Raw genomic sequence first — 15,088 nt, 5'->3', positions numbered from 1 at the left:
CTGTATAGATGGTTTTACGTGATGTCTGGTGTCTGGCCGTCCACTGAGGAAAAACAAGAACCTCTATGCCCCCCCCCCCCACCCCTCCAGGCGGTCACCAATGTGGATGGCCCCTCTGACACGGTCACCAGTATTGATGACCTACCAGCATAGTGGTCACTTGTTGCCCACCCTTCAGTGCTCCTCCGTCTGCTGCAGGGCCCTGGTTATGATTCCACTCTTCCTCTTCTGGTGGTGGGCACTGGGACACCCCCCGTGCACTCCAATCTGGTGGCAGCTACTGTTTACCCAACTACTACCTGCACTTTAGTGGTGACCACTATGGTTTAATCCCCCCTTCCCACTCCAATCTTTGTGGTGGTCACTGTTGACCTAATAACTCGTCCCACTCCAGTTGGTGGTGGCCACTGTTGACTCGTACCCACCCTTCAGTCTGGTGGCAATTGTTGACCCAATTCCCTACCCTTCAGTCTGTGTGGCCACTGCTGAGGACCACCTGTCTGGTCATGGCTCCTGTTGATGACTTGCGTTCCTCCCCTTCTGGTGGTGGCCACTATCGATGAACCCTTCCTTCCAACTGTTGTCTACTGGTCGCCACTATTCACCCGATGCTAGCCTCCTACCCCAGACTGGTGACTGCCACTGTTGATGCCCATCTAGTCTGGTAGAGGCCAATGTTGATCTGATGTGCCCCTTCAGTCTGTGTGGCAACTGCTAATTACCCCTATCTCGTGCTGGCCCCAGATGATCACTTCTACCCCTTCTCTTCTGGTGGCCCCTGTCGACGATCCCTCCAACTCCAGTGTTGCTATGGTCCATGACCCCGCCCACCTGAACTCCAGACCAGTGGTGGCCACTACTGACCCGATTCTCCCCCCTCCTACCCCAGTCTGGTGATGGCCATTATTGATTCCTCTCTAGTCTGGTAGAGGCCAATGTCTATCGAACGTCCCTCTTCAGTTTGTGGCCACTGCTGATGACCCCTGTCTGGTCCCTGATGAATACTTCTGCCTGTTCTCTTCTGGTGGCCCCTGTCGATGGTCCCTCCAACTCCACAATGGGATTGCCGTGATCCATGACCCCCTCACCCACCCGAACTCCAGTCCAGTGGTATCCACGCTTGACCTGATGTCTCCCCACATCTGGTGGCCTCTGCTTAAATTTCTCCTTCCTCTTCCTTTGGCCACTATTGAACCCCCTTCTAGTTTGGTGGCCACTTATAAGAAGTTGTGGATGGGTTGTTCCCCCGGTGGTCGGGTCGTCTTCTACATAATGCTGATTGTCCACAGTCCCGCTAATGATGGATGAGCGGCGATTACTCATCTGATACAACCTTCCGTGTAATTTCTTCTGGATATTTCTAAGAATGGCAGCGGCGTCTGGATATGTAGATTAGAAGGTAATTACGGGATGACGGGTCGGCGGCTCAGCACTCGGCCGCCTCCTTGCACATTTCCCGGCCCTGGTGATACATTTACTGTCTGGATCAATCAGTGGATGCATCTAACACAAAGACGCTGCGTCAGCGGCTCCGGTCCCTGGTGGGGCGAGCGAAGGCCGTGCGGGAGGGGCAGTGATTGAAGGCTAATTAGATTTGAAATTGCATTTGGAAATGGAATCTGAAAAGAACGGATATTGCGCGACCCTCCAACTGCGCTAAAGTGGGGAAATATTATGAGAATGGGAACATTTATTGTATTTTTCTATTTTCCGCTCGGCTGAAGACGCTTTGTTGTGTAAATATTAGCGCAGTGAATGCGGCTTCGTAGCGGCCGCGGCTGAGACTGCACTACTCATGAAGGCAAGTTCGGAGAGCGGCACCCTTTACGGGGCTATTACATGAGCGCTAACTCATGTGGCGATTTGCCACTAATAGCCGGCGTAAACTGCAAGTCCAGGTGTAGTCTGACCGTTGGCAAATCCTAAGCAGTGCGCTACATTCATGTCTGCGCTGCGCACTAAGGACAAAATAGCGCTGCAAGCTGTTATTTCGCCAGAGATATTTTTGCCAGCAGGCCAGAAGCTTTATAGACTGTATTATAGTCGGTGGCGTCCGGTGCCGCTTGGATTTGGCACGGTTACTGTGGTTTATGTACAGCCCCAAGGATGGAGCCGAACAGTGGAAACTGCAGGTCTGTATGCGGCCTTAATGATGGCCGCCATCGCTCGTGTAAGAGCCCCCTACCCGTCTTCATTACCCACTTCGTGGTTTTCTTTTATTTCTTAGTTACTTTCTACTCTAGACAGTGAGGGGTGAATAAAATTTCAGTTTTTTTTTATATGGAAACCATCAGCAAGATGCTTTGGTGCATTAGCTCTTCATATAGTGTGGAGTTGAGTATTTGCCGGAGAGCTCTGCCATGAGCCTGTAAATGGGCTGTCTATGCAGAAATGCCCTGTTAGCACTTCCAGCCATTGTCAGTAACTCGGGGCGGAGGGGGGATATTACTGACAATGACATGTTTATATATTATACACTCATTGTCAGTAACTCGGGGGGAGGGGGGGGGGGTTATATTGTTTATATATTATACACTCAGTGTCAGTAACCTCCCTCCCCGCGCTGCATGTGGTTTGCCAGCTTTACACAAGCGTATTTGCATATGCCCAATCTGCCCGCACCATACGCAGTGATTCCAGCGGGCAATTTAATTCAAGCGGTTCGTACGCCCTCTGTATCCAATCCGCAGAAAATACGTGCTGTGAGTGCGCCCCTGGTGAAAAAATGTAGTTTTTAGATGTGGGTTCGAGTAGGACTGTTCCTCCTTGTGGAGAGTGCCAAGTTGGAGTACAGAGGCTTACAGGCCATGCAGTGCCCCATGGGTAAAAAATTATGCAAATAAGCTCTCTTCCCAGGAAGAAGGAAATCTGTCTCCAGCGCCTCCTATTGAAAGGGTAGCTGCTCGCCAGGGTTGCCACTACAGGCAGTATTCCTTCTCTCTGGATGGAGACCACTGAAATGTGTTTTTTTTTTTTTCTTCTTTTGAGGATATTTCATTCCATCTCATCTTTCGTGTTTTTTTTCGCCGCTTGCTCGTTTTTACTCGGCGCTCGCTATTTCTGAATAGAATCCACTGATTTTGTTTTACCTTTTAATGATCGTACCGTCGGAGCGACCTGCAGAGAAATTTTTTTTTGTTCTGCCTTAATCTTTTTTTCCTCCCTCTGATCCACACTATAGACAGGAGACCTCGCCACCTGAGCGCACCGCGCCAAACGTAAAATAACACTGACCGCCGTCTTCTGACATTTTACATTTTTTTTGCTTGGAAAATGTGTGAACAGCGATTAAAGTGAAATTTTCTATACAATGGAAACTGGCAGCGTGGTAATAATCGCCTGAGGCGGTCGGCTGAGACGGCAGAATGTCTTCAGAGGCTGAGAGCTACTCAGCAGAATCCGGTAACCCCCCCTCTATACAGCGGTCCGCAGATTCCAGTTAGCGAGGGCTTTGTATATATGTTATCATTGGTCCATTGTAGTCCGACATGTTTTCCATCGTCGTTGCTTGCTGTGCTATTTCTGCCGTCAAGCGATGGAAACCTTGACATGCGCTTGTAGGGCAAGTTGTGAATGGCGCATTAAAAAGGTTTTCCGAGACCCCGGAGATTTGTAACTCAAGGTTCTTTTAACCCCTAAGACCCAGCTCACACGGCTCTAATCAGAATCCACTTAGCGATGATGCGAATACCCACGTATGGGCTGCGGGTGTATCTGCGATCATAGTGAACAGTGGGCTCTATGTGAAATAGAACATGCTGCGTTCTTTTTTCCGTGAGTGGATTACGGAATTTCGGCACGCGGAACTGTGTGATTCAGTGCGTTTGATTAAGTTGCGATTATTACTGCAGATCAAACTCTCGCGGAATCCGCAATTCAGATCCGGTAGTTTGGGAGCGGCCGTAGTGATGCAGCCGATTTTGGACTGAAGGACGATTTCTTGGTGATTGTCGTTTCCGTTTTTCTGCTGACACAGCCGCATGAGGTCTTGTTTTAGTCTGGCGAGCCGTAGTGTTTTCTTTTTTTTTTTTTTTTGTATCATTTTTTGGATGTGGATAATGTGTTGTACAACTTCTTTTGTTTTTATTTAAATATTTTTGGGAGGGCAGGAAAAAAAAATCTATTCTACCATTGGATATTTTTTTTTTTTTTTTTTAGCAGCGTTCAATTCTAATAATGAATGTAACATAGATAACGTGTTACGCTTTTTATGCGGCTGGTATGCTTGGCAATACCAAAATATAGAAGATCTATTATTTATATTTTTTTTCCTTTTTCTTCAATGGCGTTTCCCGTTCAGGGCGATGTGTGCGCAGTTTATTGTACGGGTCGTTGTGGGTGCGATAATAAACGTGGGTTTTTCCATTTTTTTTTTTTTTTTTTTTTTTCTCTTCTTAAGACGCTGAGAGGAAAGTGCCCAAAGTTTGTCCTGTCCTGACTGTGAGAGGAGCCGGAAGTGTAGGAAAATTGCGGCGCTTCCATAATTTCAGTGGGAGTGGAGCTGGCAATCTCACTTGCTGCAGTGACCTCTGACTACTAAGTCCAGCCCGCTGTCGGTACATCCAAAGTGGCGGGACTCCATTCATCATACTCTTGGCCTAGGTTACCAGTTTAAAAAAAAAAAAAAAAACAGAATACCCTTTAAAGGGGTTGCTTGAAACTAGAAAAACATGGCTGTCTGGTATTGCAGTGAATGTAGCTGAGTTGCAATATCAAAAACCACCATGTACAAGAGGGGCGCTGTTTCTGGAAAAAAGCAGTCATTTTTTTTTGTTTTCTTTCCATCTCCTACAACTCCGTGAAGTCTGTTGTAGAAGCCCCTCTTTAGTGACTGATCCTCTGCACTAGGGGTCTCCGACCGGTGGCTTTCCATGTATTGTAAACCTAACTCCCAACAAGCCCACCCTGTCGGGGGGCTCGCTGAGTGAGTTGTCGCCTTGCATCAACCGCTGCAGAACCCAAATGAGCTGTCGAATTCGGTGAAGGGACAGATGTCATAGATGTCACATCTTGTACGCTGCCCAACAAATTGTGCAGCCGATGCGGCGGCGGAGAGGCGGCGCCGGGCCTCTGGTGAGGAGGTAACGCTTCTCCTGGGACCACCTTTTCCCACTGACTGAGTCACTTCTGTGTATGTGGAGGGATGACAGACCGCCATCGGCTCGTGGATTAGTGACACATCTGTCCACCAGGGAAATGAGGGCAGTTGGAGCGTGAAAACATGTTTTCCAGTTCACCTGTCTTCTCTCAGCAGAGCGTTTGATAACCTGGGAGGCGGCGGCGCAGGTCTCGGCGCTTTCATCCTTGGCGCTACAATACCCTACACGTTACAAGGTGGGCGATGTACGGACGACCGGAGTGCCCTTCACTGTGAGAGATTAAGTTGTACAGGGCGGGCCACGGAAAAGTAGCCCAACGCTAAACAAAATTTACTTTTAGTCCCATTCACTTTAAAGGCCCTTTTACACGGAATAACAACTGTTCAAACGAGCGATAATCAACAATCGCCAAACTAACGATAAATCGGTAACGAACGATAACTTTTTGTTCCTCCATGTTATGCAGGCATACAAATCATCGTCGGCTCGTTCATACCGCTCATTCGCTCGCTCTCGCATATACAGCGAATGTCAACCATTTATTTTTATTTATTTTTTTTTTAGTTGAGCGAGGCAAAGCTGTATTTGCTGGCATAAACTGAACGCACGAGCGAAGTCTGACATCACTCGCGTGCGCCGATGATGCATCGCTTGGTGTAAACGGACTTCAAGGCGTGTTAAACGTGCGGATTTACCATGGATTATCATAAACTTGTCCACACCCTGCTGAAAAAACCACAGAAATCCGTACGGAAACGCGCGGTGCGGAGTTTAAAAATCCGCAGCATATCAATTTTATCGCCACTTACACTGCAGGATCCACCTCTACAGCATCCCCCCCCTCCCCCTCCCGTGTGGATATCGCCCGCAGGCCGGCTTCACGCGAACACATTTGTGCGCACAATACACAGTAAATAGAAGCCATTGACTTTAATGGATTAGTTCATATGCGCATATTTTATGTGCGCATTTTGGCGGCGCACAAAGAAAAATACGTGCTTTATCCTTCAGTATATTTGTGCACCAAAGATTCCCGTAGAAGTCAAATCGTGGTGCGCAATACTTTGTATCAAGACGCGTGAAACACTGCGTAATTCTGCTGGAAAAACACTTTTGGGACTGATTTGTCTTTTCAGTCTGTGTTTTTTTTTGCCGTGCGCAAATGAACACGTCCTGCGGGTAGAAATCGTAAGTAATAAACGTGCGCAAAAAGCCTTATTCCTCGCGCGCGATAGTGTGCTTGTGCCTGTTTTAAGCCTGGCCGCCTGTGCACGGGCGAATTTTCTTTGCGATAATCCGGTTACGAGGAACGCAGTGAACGCTTTCTCCTGTCCACGAGTGGAGAATCATAGCAATTCCGCTCGCGGGCGGCAAATTGCAGCATCCTGCGATTTGCCGTGATCCTGCACGGTGAGCCTATCTGTCAGAGAACCATCTGCTGGCTCCTGCTACCCGTCAGCGGCTCCCACGGCGGAGATCCGTCGCGGGATATCGCAACACCCATGGACAGGCAGCCTTATAGTTAACGTCTCCACAACATATGAAAATACACTAAAAGTAAATCTGTTTGTTGCCCCAAGCAACCAATCACAGTGCAGCTTTCATTTTACCTCAGCAGTAGAAGACATGAAAGCTGTGCTGTGATTGGTTGCTAGGGGCAACAGAGACTGAATTTTCTCTTGGCCCTCATCAGACTGGTTCGGGCCTACTAGGCCTACCCTGTATTACTCCCCAACCATTGCAGAACTACAACTCCCAGCATCCAGGTGATTGTGCCAGTCTCTAAGCAATTCTCCTATAAGGCCCCAATTCCTTTCTCTGTGATGGCGGATGTTGTCTCATCTATTGGCCGCTCATGGAGGCGGACGATGCAGTATTAACATTAACCAAGCCCTGCTGCGAATGGCGTTTATATTGTCGAGGCGTCTCTGGTGCCCGGCACTGGGCGGTCCTTCGCTATTGAATGGCTTAGGAACAAGGGAGGAAAAGAATCTACACCCGGTGGTAAAACCTGGCAACATAATGGGGGCTCATTATGATACTTGCTAGGAGACATGTCTCCTCTGCCACAGCGGATTACATGCCGCATGTTACATTGCGGTGGAACGGTTTAATTGCATGAAGTGCCAGAAGAAGAGACCGCCCTCCGTGTGCGGGGAGATAAGCCGCGATAGATAAACCCGTGCACCGCATGGGACTAGATATATTCTTGTATGCAGAGATATCCATCCGTTTAGTAGGGCGGCTCACGGACACTTCATGGATCGCCCCTCTCCACGCACTTCTGTGTTCGTTCCGCTTTGCTTACATGTTGGTGTCGGCTTTGATAATATGACGCCATCGCGTTCTTTGGCGTCCGGGTCTTTTGCCGCCGACCACTCTAAGCATTATTGACGTTTCTCATGACTTGTCTCATTATTTGGCCGAAGTACGAGAATGTGTGTTCCGTAATTTTCCTCTCCAATTAAAACTGTGGCTTGATGCGGTCTGAGACAGTTTTGTTCGTGCTCTTGGCGGTCCAAGGAATTCGCAGGGGTTTACTCAAGCAACGGTCCGTTCTCTCAGGGTCTAGCTTTCGCTGCAGTAAGTTGTGAAGAGGATTGCGTTGACTATCCGGCAGTTCGTCGCGATGCTCGCCATAACATTATTTTTTCCCCACAGATCTTATTCATACTTTAATATTGCGCTGCGACCTCCAGCGATTCGCCGTTGTGGATATATACGGATACAGATCTATCCATATATGGACATGAGTATCTGCGGAACTGGAAATATTGAGGGGTGTATATAATTCATACATTAATGTTGAAGAGTCGTATCCGCGAATGAGCTGATCAGCCAATGGGAAGGCGTTTACTCATTTGTTGGTTGATTGGGGGGCATATTCACACTTCTAGAGGATTGCACAAGCGAGTCTTCCTGCCCGCCCGTCAGGCTGCATAAGGTGGGTGGTATATTTGGTATGCGTATATTGTGTTCTCCTATGGATCCATAGGCTATAAGGCTTTAGAGGGAGTCAGACCGCGGATGTAGTTAGGAAACATGAATGTATTATAACATTGCAGTCAGTGGCTGTTACGTATGTCCGGCTGTTACCGCACGGTTAGTGTATAGGTTTTTTGTGTTTGGAGGTAAAAAGTGTTAAACTACGAAACACGTGCGTTTTTCTTGTAAAAAAAACAAAAAAAAAGAACAAAACAAATTGTATGCTGCGCATTAAACTTTAAAAACGTAAAATTGAAATTTGCGCGTTTTTCCGTGTACAGTTCTCATATAGATGAAAGTGCTGGTGCGGACGGCCCTATGGCGGTCCTGATAAACGAGGACCGTAATATAATGTTATGATTCTGCATTCGTATAACGGAGGGAAACCCCAAATCATAGTCGTCGCAGGACGCCAGATTCCGCTCCACATGCTTATTCCTCCTGCCGTTGGAGGCCGTCCTGGAAATGGAACATGAAGATTATTTTTCTTCTTTCAATGGTTTACTCAAGTCTGGGAAAATTGGGCAATGCCATGAATAGTAGCAGGGGACGTCATCTTCTCAGCAACCAACCTTAGTGATGGCGACATGAGATGACAGGAAAATGACACACACACCGTGACAGATCTATGAAAACGGTCTATAACAAAACTGTTTGCCCACAGCAACCAATCACAGCACAGCTTTCATTTTACCACAGCCCTATGAGATATGAAAGCCGCACTGTAATTGGCTCATACGGGCAACAGACAATTTTAATTATTTATCCCTACTTGTTGCTCATGGCAACCAATCTCAAAACGGCTCAGAGCGCTGCTCTGTGGTTCGTTGCTATGGGCAACAGGGCCAGTTTTGATAAATGAGGCCTTGAGGAGGTGGAGCATGACACAGTAACAAAAACGCCAGAAAGCGAATTCCTGTCCGCTTCCTGAGGGCCTGCACTCCAATTAACTGAGTTATTGAATATGCCTTAACCAAGATGGCTGCCATTCCAGTGTCTACGGCAAGTTTTGCTGGATTTTCTCTTCAGTGTAAGGGCTTTGCCATTCAGGAATCTGGTAAAGCTGGGTGACAAGTTGTCTTATTATGGACCAAGTTTCCTGCTGCAAAACGCCATATTTCCCGTGCTGGACTGTAGTAAAAGTGAACGACAAGCCTCTGGGAAGGCAGAAGGTGAAATAGCGGCCATATTGGTTGTCACCTAGACTGACCAGAAACTGCAGAATTTTAGTTTTTACCGAGGTGACAATATTTATTTTTTCTACCTGCCTTACGGCTCACATGGCGCTTGTGGCCGCTGACCATTGTAATGACATCACAGCTTTATGACATCAGACTCTGCCGTTCACCTGGATGTTGTCATCCGACCACTTATGGCGACGCCCACTTGCCTTTGTCATTACATTATGAGGTCACAATGGTTAGAACATGTAAAAATTCCAGCCGCTGCCCAACGGCCACCATTCTCATCTTGCTCCTGATCCTAGAAGGGAACGCCGCACTATCGCCATGCCATCCAGAGTAAGGAAGCCCAGCGCCCCCAAAAGGCGACGCCGACCCAGGAGGAGCCACCCTGCCCACAAGCATCAAGAGAAACATAGAAGGGGTAACTGTATAACTCATCACGTGTCTTTTACGGTATAGCCGGCGTATGGCTCATCTCATGTTGTTTAGTCGCAGCTCGCCGACGTCGCCATAGAGGATGATGGACGTGCGGAATGGAAGTGACGTCTCCGCCCAGCTCTTCAGTTCCTGGAGCCGCTCTAGCAAGAATGCTCATGTTTAGTCATGTTAGCGTTGAGATGTTACAGAATAAATCTAAGGAGCAAAATTTGGTGTCATGTGGTGATTTTGGGGTAAAAAACGTCTTCTGGTACTTGTGGCAGATCTAGAGGGGTTACGGGGTACTGGGAGGGGGTCGTCTGATCAACTGGATTTACACGGGCCAGTGTGATATCGGGTTTTTCCTGTGTGCGTTCATCCATATGGAATCGGACGCAACTCGCATGAGGAGATAAGCCGTGCAAATATGGCTGAGGTTACACATGTGGGCACCGTGACCACAGCGCTGCACACTGAGGCCATGTATACGGTGGCCTCACTCTGCGTGGCGTCTATATACGACCGCCTCCCTCTGCATGGCGTCTGTACGTGACCACCTCGCTGCATGTCCTATGTATTCGCATCCCTCAATGCGACAAACGCATCGCATGCCATGTGCTCCCAAGTGCGATGAGTTTCCCGTTGGAAACACTTGGAGATCCTTCCAACGCATCTGAAACAAGCGCCGAAGGATCGCAACTCCAATGAAAAACGCATCGCATCTGCAGGTATATCGCACGTTGACAGGTGATATTTTTGAACGCTAATCATTGTGTAAAAGGGCCCCAGTCTGCAGCGGACGGCTCTGACCGACACGACCAGGACCCACAGTAGTCAACGACTACCGGTTTTTGCGGACACAACACATGACTTTCTATACCCTCCTCTACATTTGGCCTCAGATGACGCAAGAAATGGCGGCTTGACTGTTACAGTGCGTTCCACTGACCAACATGGTGAGGGCGCCGCTATCCGTGCGAATATGTAGAAATGGGGTTGAGCTGTGCCCGTCTGGCACAGTGATCTGTCGCTATAACATGCCGTCATTTACGAGCTCATTGACATTCTTACGAGTTTTACCATCCGAGTTGAGGGCTCCGTCACACGGCCCGATGTCACCTACATATTACGCACTGCAAAAGCACATTGACTCCTATTGGTCCACTTGAACATGCGGGTTTTTTCACCCGTGTAATGTCCTATTTTGGTGCTTCATATGCATCAGTGTGGGCTATGGTGATTAAACATACGCAGCAGATACGCACGCACACGTATGTGCTGTGTACTGCATAATCTACATGCATCGAGCGGACGCCTACGCCCTCGACAGAGTCCTGAAACTGACACACTTGTACCCATTCCCGACGGAAATCTCGCGGTTTGGCCGCAGCAAAAAAACGCGAGATTTCCGCCGGGGGGACCGCTGCTTCAAAAAGCACGTGGCAGTTTTGAAGCGGCCCAGCCGCTCGCTTTTCCGCTGCGGCCGGCATTCCATAGAGGAGAGCGCCGCCGCAGCGGGAAAAAAAAATGAACATGCTGCGGTCGGCAAATCCGCGGCGCAGTGGCGCCTTCTGCCGGCTTAGCCGCAGCGGATTTACCGTCCCATGTGGATGAGAATTCTGAAAAATCTCGTCCACATGGCTGACTAATCCCGGGATTAGCAACCGCATGCGGATTTGCCTCAAGGAAATTCTGCATGGAATTTCCGTGGCAAATCCGCCCCGTGTGAACCCATAGTAGCGCCTATTCACATTGGGTCTCTTATTTATTTCTTCTTGGACTAAGGGTCAGTGTTAAAAAAAAACAAACCTTCCGTATAACATTGGTTCATGCAACCCTACCAAACCAGAGAATGAAGGCGTTGCAGCGCCGTTACCCTGCCGCTTGTGCAGCGAAGGCAGTTCAGCCTCCTTTACGTCAATGGAGCCGGGAGCCCCGCTGCAGAAGAGCCTAGAATGGGGGTTTTAAAGCATCGCACTGTGCCCCTTCATTCTAGGGAGCAGCGGGGTCCCAGAGGTTGGGCTGATGGTATATATCGTAGCGTTGCGCCGTACCCTTAGAACATCCGGACCCCTCTGATCAGCGGGGACCACAGCTTGCCAATCCCAATAGAGACCTTTCGCCGCAGGCCTCCAGTACATTCCTGCAGTGGTAGAACATGCCTTTCCGGCTCTAGGAAAGCTGAGTGACCCTTCCCTTCATGGAAGCCTTATTGACGAAGAGCCATCAGGGTAGAATCTTTGGCCTACTTCTCAGACGTTGCATACTTTCCTCCTTCTCTGATCCCGATGAACCAGCAAACCTGTCTGACTTTCCCCCCCCCCCCCCCCTATTTCCGCCTGCGTTGAAAGTGCGCGCCAGGTGCGTCTCAAGGACATCCCGCCAGCCGTCACTTGGCAGAGTGCAGTATTGATTAAGCCATTCCTTGAGACGGCGAATGCAGATGACGGCACTTGTTACCCATCATGCTTCTGTGTAGATTGCAAATGTCTTCACGCCGCGTCTAAATATACGCAGGCAGCATTTATTATTCTTAACACCTTTCTTGTAGATTTTTTTTTTTTTCTTTCCAGTCTATTGAAAAACAACTTGGTGCATGGCAGCAGGGGGCACAAGCGACGGGACGCACTTCCTGTACCCTAATAGGAGGTCAGCGCAACCCCTTTAAGGTTCCATCTATTATACGCCTCATAAAACTATGTTGAATAGTCTTGGCACTGCCAGGCATAGTTGTCAGAGCCACGCAATTCAAAAGCTAGGCTTAGACCAGTCATTGTAATACTCCGAATGTCATCTGTAGACCTAAGCTTGCTATCGCAGGTCACTCGGACATGTTTTTACGCACCCTGAAGGACAAATGCTTTACCCCTGCCTTTTCTGCAGCCGCTCCGGCCTGTCGGTCTTCTCTGTAGTTCTGGCATTCTGTTCATAAGCCAAGGAGTAGAATCTCCTACCTCACCCCCCCCCCCCCCATACATTAGTAACTTCTTGTCCATTGCTCGCAAATGTCACCCCATCTGGAAATTTCAATCACGTCTGATCAATACCTGAAATGTGTCGGGTTTAATATCTAATTAGATTGTATAAATGTTGAAGTGCTGACATTTATTTAGGAACTGCATTAGACCTTCCATAGTGCCGCCGCGGGCGCAGGCTGAACTTTACATATTTAATAGCACATAGATATTTCTCTGGTTTCCTGTATATAAAATCAATTTGTAGGTGACCAATCTGTACAGCTTATAGAAAGGTTACAGTAATTCATCGGCAGCGGGGTCAGAGGTCAGCACCAGCTTTTAATGGGCAACACCAATCACTGCTCATAAGATCACAGACGCCATAACCATTCCTCCGCTATATGATAAATGTAAAAAAAAACAAAAAAACTAAACCTTGAGATACTGAATTTCCCTTCCATCATGTCGCAGGAGAGAGAAAAATTTCACATTCTCTTTACTTTGAGAAAAACTTATCAATTTTAAACCGTTGACCTTTATTATAGTAGTTATATTCTTGTACATAGAGGACAGTAGTATTGTAGTTGTCACTTACCCCTCCCAATATATAAACTGCCCCCTATGTACAAGAATATAACTACTACAATACTGCCCCCTATGTACAAGAATATAACTACTACAATACTGCCCCTATGTACAAGAATATAACTACTACAATACTGCCCCTATGTACAAGAATATAACTACTATAATACTGCCCCCTATGTACAAGAATATAACTACTATAATACTGCCCCCTATGTACAACAATATAACTACCATAATACTGCGCCCTATGTACAGGAATATAACTACTATAATACTGCCCCTATGTACAAGAATATAACTACTGTAATACTGCCCCCTATGTACAAGAATATAACTACTATAATACTGCCGCCTATGTACAAGAATATAACTACTACAATACTGCCCCTATGTACAAGAATAGAACTACTACAATACTGCCCCTATGTACAAGAATAGAACTACTATAATACTGCCCCCTATGTACAAGAATAGAACTACTATAATACTGCCCCCTATGTACAAGAATATAACTACTATAATACTGCTCCCTATGTACAAGAATATAACTACTATAATACTGCCCTCCTATGTACAAGGATATAACTACTATAATACTGCCACCTATGTACAAGAGTATAACTACTATAATACTGCGCCCCTATGTACAAGAATATAACTACTATAATACTGCGCCCCTATGTACAAGAATATAACTACTATAATACGGCCCCCTATGTACAAGAATATAACTACTATAATACTGCCTCCTATGTACAAGAATATAACTACTATAATACTGCCCCCTATGTACAAGAATATAACTACTATAATACTGCCCCCTATGTACAAGAATATAACTACTATAATACTGCCCCCTATGTACAAGAATATAACTACTATAATACTGCCTCCTATGTATAGGAATACAACTGCTATAAGGCCTTCTCCTGTAGACTGATTTTTAAAGGGTCAGTAGATTTAATGGTGGAGATATAAGCTCCTTGTGTTCAGATGAGATGACTTCCTGCAGTGTAATATGCCGGAGAGCCGGTTTGGTTCTGTCACACTTCAGCCCATTGATGTTGGTGGATTCCTCGCACTCTGCAAGAAAAGATTTCCCTTATATCTGCAGCAGTCATGGTTATGAAGCCAATTAAATCTGGAAGAACGTATATGTGCATATGAGTAGGAAAAGGTCAGTGCATTAATGCAATCATCAAGCAGGACCCCCTGACAGGCACAAAGGAGCCTCAAAATGCCTTAATTATTTACAATATCCACTGAAGTAGGACAAGAACACAATATCCTCACTGTTTCTAAGGTCAATTCCTGTGAGAGGTGGCTGGAAGACTAGAGCGCTGCGTAGAGGACTTAATCCTCCAACTGTATCCATCAATACTATTATTTCATGATGGCATGTCAGAGCACCGCTTCATGTGCACATTCTTGTACATAGGGGGCAGTATTATAGTAGTTATATTCTTGTACATAGGGGGCAGTATTATAGTAGTTATATTCTTGTACATAGGGGCAGTATTATAGTAGTTATATTCTTGTACATGGGGGTCCGTATTATAGTAGTTATATTCTTGTACATGGGGGGCAGTATTATAGTAGTTATATTCTTGTACATGGGGGGCAGTATTATAGTAGTTATATTCTTGTACATAGGAGCAGTATTATAGTAGTTATATTCTTGTACATAGGGAGCAGTATTATAGTAGTTACATTCTTGTACCTAGGAGGCAGTATTATAGTAGTTATATTCTTGTACATGGGGAGCAGTATTATAGTAGTTATATTCTTGTACATGGGGAGCAGTATTATAGTAGTTATATTCTTGTACATGGGGGCAGTATTATAGTAGTTATATTTA

At 46.8% G+C, this 15,088-nt stretch overlaps 1 protein-coding gene across 2 annotated transcripts in view; it reads left to right on the top strand.

Annotated features, from left to right (window-relative positions):
- The window catches only part of LOC136589555 (glycerophosphodiester phosphodiesterase domain-containing protein 5-like), a 232,710-nt gene that overhangs the window by 119,431 nt on the left and 98,191 nt on the right, over positions 1 to 15,088 (top strand). The gene's annotated exons all lie outside the window — the stretch shown is intronic.

This window comes from Eleutherodactylus coqui, chromosome 1 (genome assembly GCF_035609145.1).
Source record: "Eleutherodactylus coqui strain aEleCoq1 chromosome 1, aEleCoq1.hap1, whole genome shotgun sequence".
Taxonomy (NCBI): domain Eukaryota; kingdom Metazoa; phylum Chordata; class Amphibia; order Anura; family Eleutherodactylidae; genus Eleutherodactylus; species Eleutherodactylus coqui.
Note: the sequence above shows the minus strand (reverse complement) of the source record. Positions and strands in the feature narration are given on the sequence as shown.